At 32.2% G+C, this 4840-nt stretch overlaps 1 long non-coding RNA gene across 2 annotated transcripts; it reads left to right on the top strand.

Moving 5' to 3' along the window:
- Positions 1-2576: 2576 nt before the first annotated feature.
- LOC109402796 (uncharacterized) lies at positions 2577-3795 on the top strand. Of its 2 annotated transcripts, XR_003894525.2 has the most exons (3): positions 2688-3114; positions 3213-3308; positions 3377-3795. It is a non-coding gene; the product is annotated as an uncharacterized LOC109402796 (long non-coding RNA). The 2 variants fall into 2 exon arrangements; XR_009996524.1 differs by having other exon boundaries at positions 2577-3114; positions 3213-3383.
- The last annotated feature ends 1045 nt before the right edge of the window (positions 3796-4840 follow it).

Below are 4840 nucleotides of genomic sequence, written 5' to 3'. Positions count from 1 at the left end.
TCCAAATTTTGTAGTTTTAAGAATAATACTCACAATTTCTCTGTAAAAGTCGCCATAAATGTTGTGATCAAACCAAAAATGCACATACCCCGAGCAGAAGAGAATAACAACATCATAAGAAAATGTGTTATTTTGGCAAAATAACTGAGTAACACAATCAGGTATTTTCATGTTATTAACAAAACAAATTATGTTATAAACTTGGCTGTCATTAGCGGCAAAATAACAAAAATCATTACAAAAAAATGTTCCTGGAAGACCATTCCAATAGCATGTTTTGTTAGTTTCGATAACAACATAATAACAATGAATTTGGAAAAAAGTTCAATAACAAATGTTGTTATTTTGAAGTTATTGATAACAATCCGAAAGCAAAATTTGTGATGATATTGAACGAAGGGCAGGTGGATCTAGTTTTGGCACTTGCCACTATAACTAAAACAATTTTATACCTTATTGGCACACCATGAATTATCTAACCCTATACAAAAATTCCAATCAATTGGTTTGAAACATAATCAATATCAAATTTCTGTCAAAAGATTCGCTCGAAACTAGACGCTGGCAGGCTATCGTTAAAATTACAATTACAAAATATTTAAAGTCGGTTCAGTGGTAAAGAAGTTACGATTATTTCAAAGTTTAAGAAATTGGAATATTTTGTTTTGGACTACTCTTCAAAACAAACCTAGACTAGTCTGGAAAAATATGAGTTTGAATATTTTTGATGAACTACAAACTCATCAAGTAGAACACCATTCTGAGGTCCACTATATTGTGTTTCTATGTAATAGCTTCGAATACACGTAACTAAATAAAAAAAAAACATAAAACAGGTCAGACTTATCGAAGTGTGTATACAGTAATAATCTTAAAAGCTCGTTCAGTCCTTATTAGAGTAACTAATTAGATGATACACAAGCTATGCAGTAAACAATGTAAATTTCGTGAAATAGGTGGATGTAGTTTCAATTTTAAAACTTGTTATTTTTGTGCCATTGTTTATCAAATATTTGTACACTCTCAATAGTGTAATAATTACTAAATTTGTCCCATAACAAAACATATTATCAAAATATTATTTTATGAGTGTATATCAATAGCTTGATCATAACAAAATAAGATTGTAAAACAGAACATGTTATGGCAAAGTAATGCCTTGATAAGTTAATAATAACAAAACAAGATATAAAAACAGATTATGTGATTTGATAGTTATTAGTTTGATATTCTCCTCTGCTCGGGACACCTCGTCCTTTTTTTACGTCCATGCTTGGCTGAGCGACAATAAATTCTACCGCCAATACAATGAACAAACTCATCATTTTTATATTTTTTCAAGCATCTTCGTGATTAGGAGAAGTGTACAAAAATATAAAAATGTCTATTTTGATTATTATTGTAGCAGTAGAATTTTATTTCGCTAAGCCAATAGTGGACGTAAAATAAGGTTTATCCTGATTTTGTAATTTTAAGAATTTATAACTCTTACAATTGTTCATGAAAACTATTTTCATAAGGGTTGTTATTATGCAATAAAACAAAGAAAATGTCACGATGAATACAAGTTACACGCAAACTTGTGAATATTTTATATGTAGTTGCCGAGATTCATACTATCTATGCTATACTATAGATCTAATAATTGTTCTGAAAATGTATTCTTACGGACCTGATTGCATTTAATCCACAAAACAAACAGATTGTCGCGATGATTGTTAAGTTCAAACTGAAAATGCAAATTCCGTGTATTATACGCAATCAAGTTATCAAGTTTTCAAACCTCACATGGCGGAGAAAGTGTTAAATTAGTACAACGGTAAAAAAACTATTCTTTAAAATACAGTGCGTTTAAATTTCCGGGCTAACGTTTTCCCGCGACGCGGTATATCATTATACTAAGAAATTGAGTGTGGATCGGTATTTCCCTTTTAAAAAACAGCCTGGAAGCCACTGAAACTGGCACCCCCTAGGCACCCCCTAGGAAAAAATCCTAGATACGCCAATGCCCATCTCGTCCCGGTGGTGGTGCTCATCATAAACCAACCGGTGAACTATGGGTGCCTTGATTGGTTGGGAGGAACCGTCGAATGGAATACTAATCAATTAGGTGGCTGATGGATCATCATAATAACCGGTAGCGACGTCATGCCACTTTCCGAGAATTGATGTTACTTTGGGGGATTTGCCAGTCGAAGCAATGCCATATGGCAAATAATGGCTGGTGGGGTTTTGTGATGAATGTTCTGAAATTTGTTGTGAAAATATGTGCCTATTAAACAGTACACGTTTCGCATACTCCGTTTTATCGGATTGGTTCTTCATTTTATAAGATGCACACAACTGGAACTTCAAGGATTTTTTTTACGATTTTCGACACCCTTCCTCCTCCTCCTTGTATTTTTCTTTATATGAGAGCCCCAATATTTTTGTGAGGCGCGTAAGATTCCTCAAACCCACCTCTCCTCCCATACCCGAGCAGAAGAGAATAACAATCGCATAACAAAATGCGTTATTTTGGCAAAATAACTGAGTAATGAAATCAGTTATTTTAATGCTATTAACATAACATATCATGTTATAAACTTGTGTGTTATAAGCGGCAAAATAACAAATATCATAACAAAAAATGTTCCTGGAAGACTAATTTAATAACATGTTTTGTTTGTTTCAATAACAACTTACTAACCATGGATTTTAAAATATTTCAATAACAAAATTTGATATTTTAAAGTTATTGATAACAAACCATGAGCAAAATTTTTTGGACACCTTTTAAATAGAGTTATCCACGCACAGAAATATTGATAGGTTGAACCAACAAAACGGTTTGTTGGCTTCGAACCGGCTCGTTTGTTGAGCTACCAAACATATTTTGTCGTAGCAACAACCATTTTTTGTTGAATCAACTAGTAGATTGTATGATTCAACAAACTAGTTTGTTGAAAATGTGCTTATTTTGTTAAGCGTGTACGCAAAACGTACAGTGTAATGATTTTTGTAAACAAAGGCAACAGTTGAGGAAAAAGCATTTCAAACGGAAAATGCTCTTGAAAACTAATTAAATTTACATTTCAATGGAATTGTTTTGAATACTCAAGGAGTGTATCATTGGTAAGTATTGGCTTTGTTAATAATTGTGTCAGCACTTCCACAATTACTCGTAGGAAGTACCAAACACTAGAAGTTTTTGTCTCTTTCCCAAATTACAGGCACAAACAGCATGGATCAAAACCAGCCGCTCAGGATGTTATTTCTTCAAAGATGCGTTATTTGCGCGTATGTGCCCGGCTTAAGGAGTGCCTACAGTAAGTATTCAAAAAAAAATCTAAAAAGTGTTTTCACAAAACATTTCGTCAATATGTTTCATTTTCAGAAAATTACAGAGGAAAGGTGCCGTTGACAGTGTATGACCCCAGCATGCCCTCAAGTAAACTTTAACATCTTTTTTTTTTTCTATTTCCATTGTAATACAGTAACGATGTAACATTATATTTACCCTTTAAAAGATACTTAAATAAATAAATGAACAAACAAAACAGTAAACAGTTAATATTTTTTATTAAAAAGAAAAGAAAACAAAGCCAGCTGACAGCTTTACAAACATGTTTGTGGATTTCGCCTAGATGATTGTTGAAACGACAAACTTGTCGATTAGAGAAGACTACAATCACGTTTGTACAATCAACAAACATGTTGGGTTGAATTCAACAAAAATGTTTGTTAGCCTTCAGATGACAAACATTTTTGTCGAATTTGACCCAACAATTTATTGATTGCACAATATATTTTTCTGCGTGTCCTCATTGCGATTTATAAAATATGAGTCTAACTATTTTCGAGGAACTACTCTTCCACCAAGTATTACAACATTCTGAGATTTTGTTTGAAATGGATTCGACTATATGTAACTGGATACAAAAAATGATAAAAACGGGGAATAATTGTCGAAGGGTTTATAAAATAACAAGCTGACAAGAATAACAATTAGAATAATTAGATAATATGTACAAAATGCTGTAAAGAACGTATATCTTCAATGTTGCAGTTATAATTTAAAAACTCGTTATTGTTGTGATATTGTTTATCAAATATTTGTGCACTCTCAATACCACACTTAGTTTGTTCCATAACAAAACATGATGTTTAAATGTTGTTTGATGGGTGTATAGCAATAGCTGGATAATAACAAAAAAAAGAATGTCTAACAAAACATGTTATGGAAAAGTAATACCTTGAAAAGTTATTAATTACAAAACAAGATATAAAAACAGGTTATGTTATTTTATAGTTATTATTTTGCTATTCTCCTCTGCTCGGGTAAAACCTTTTGTAATTCATGGATGGCCCCATAGGTGGAGTTAACAGGTTTGGGTCGAAGAAATCCATGAAATTTTAATCAGAGTTTATTCCGGATAACGCTAAACGAGTTTTCACTATTTTCTAAGACATCCCATTTTTAATAACAAAACATTTCTAGAAAACTTTGCATTGATTAAAAGTTCTATGCTGGTTCGACTGTGATTAGGGATTGGAGATAGTTTTGGCTTTACATTCTTGTTTAGGGGTCGTCCATAAATGACGTAGCTTTTAAGGGGGGGTTGTGGTTTTGTGACGAAGTGTGACGATAGGGAGGTAGGGGTTTATGATATGCTACGTAGCTTTCTACTAGGCCTATTGAAAAAAATATTTCATAATTAATAAAATTTTTACTTGCATTAAGTATCACTATCCAGTAAATAAAAAAAATATATTGCATGATTTTTTTCCATTCACATTAATATAAATAACAAATAATGGAAATAAATGCCGGCTTCATTTCATATGACATGCAGCTATC

This window comes from Aedes albopictus, chromosome 1, assembly GCF_035046485.1.
Source record: "Aedes albopictus strain Foshan chromosome 1, AalbF5, whole genome shotgun sequence".
Lineage (NCBI taxonomy): Eukaryota > Metazoa > Arthropoda > Insecta > Diptera > Culicidae > Aedes > Aedes albopictus.
This window is presented reverse-complemented; position numbering and strand designations above follow the sequence as displayed.